Raw genomic sequence first — 1,637 nt, 5'->3', positions numbered from 1 at the left:
GCTCACTGTGTGACGTTAAAACCTACTACTACCCAGTTAGGCAGTCCTACATAAACATGAGGGGAAAAGAAACTGTTTTCTGTCTTCATTCAAATTAACTCCTGCCCCTCCAAATTCAGGTTAAAAGGATTTTTTGGTCACTACATTTTAACAAATTAATACAAACTATAAAGCAGTCTTCCTTTTTCCTTATAATGTTAAATAAAATTTCTACCTGTTTTAAAGCTGCACATAGAACGCTGGTCACATAAGAGAATGACCACTTGTTGATTTACCACAATGAACAAGTGTAGCTTGATGCTCTCAAATGTGTTCACAGCTCAAGTACCGTCCATTAGGTCACTGGAGTAATTTCCTCGTCAGAGCTGCTGGATTCATCTTTTAGTTCCAATTCCTCTAAGACTTTGCCTACAGTTGTAAAGTTTTTCTTCATGCATTTCTTGGGAATTGCATCATTTTTACAGATTTCCTCATCTTAATGTTTGGCAATTTCTTCAGATCAAAATCCCATTCCCTAAGTGTTTTCAGATTAGCTGCATCTACAATGTCGGGAACCTCAAGGCCATAGTCCTCATATTGCTGTCGCTCCCGCTCCATCGTCTGCTTGATAACCATCTCCCGGGAAACGTGTCACCGGCCTTGCCTGTCTTTGATGCTGTTATGTAACTCAATCTGCTCCAACTCACTGCTGAATCTATTTAAATAGCTTTTAATCCATGCACAAGCGTCTTTCTTTGAATATTCTACTTTTTTGACATCAAGATGATTTCGAAACCACTGTAGTTTTTCACCAATAATGTTGAGATGCAAGGCCTTCTCATTCTTCATTTTTTTGCTTTTTCTCTTGTTTGTGGGACTGGCTGGTGATCTGAGCGGCTTTTCTACTATACGGATGGGTGACTTTTTTCTCCTGACCGCCACTCTTTCCCTTGGGTGCTTTAGGCATGCTGCCTGCCCTGCTTGCCCGTCCAGTTCCAATGGGGAAAGATGACATGGAAGGCCCGGTGCGCGGCGAGCACACGCCTGCAGGCCCTCGGAAGCCACGCAGTCTCCGACACCATTCTTTCCGAGAGTCAGATACCATCTCATTCCTTCACCACACTTTGCTGTAGCACCCATACCTTCTGTGTTTCCTTCAAAAGGGCACATACTGATCAGGGCCACGTCATAAGAACTAATTGTTCTTAGATTGAGCTAGTGTTAAGTGTGAACCCCACATCCACCCCTGACTCTGTGTTTTCTATTCACCTCTGGTTCACCTTCCACATATTTTTGTTATATTAATGCAGGGAACTTTATCAATCATCCCCTCGGAGCATATGATTCTTCTGTTTATAGTGTCATTGATTTAGCGCATGGTAATATATTTAAAACACAATTGAGACAAGGAAATTAAACAAGTGTGCAGACAGTATTTTGAATTGCCTGTGAAAAATGAATGCGAAAGTTGTACATTCTTCAGTGCATAGAAAGGAAGACTGAAGAAGAATCAGAGTGTTAGAATGTAGTAATGGCAGAAAACATTGACAGCACCATGGACTGCTGAAAATGAAGACAAATCCTTCTCAAGGACTAACACCGTGAGTTTCCTGGTAAGGCCATTTGTTACGAGAACTTAGTGCTTATTCTGCTGCCTC

The 1,637-nt window shown here is 41.5% G+C and overlaps 1 pseudogene; it reads right to left on the bottom strand.

Moving 5' to 3' along the window:
- Window positions 1-334: 334 nt before the first annotated feature.
- LOC142443393 (translation machinery-associated protein 16 pseudogene) lies at window positions 335-946 on the bottom strand (annotated as a pseudogene).
- Window positions 947-1,637: the final 691 nt, after the last annotated feature.

Source organism: Tenrec ecaudatus, chromosome 3 (genome assembly GCF_050624435.1).
Source record: "Tenrec ecaudatus isolate mTenEca1 chromosome 3, mTenEca1.hap1, whole genome shotgun sequence".
Taxonomy (NCBI): Eukaryota; Metazoa; Chordata; class Mammalia; order Afrosoricida; family Tenrecidae; genus Tenrec; species Tenrec ecaudatus.
The sequence above is the reverse complement of the archived record's forward strand: the minus strand, read 5'-3'. Positions and strand labels throughout refer to the sequence as shown.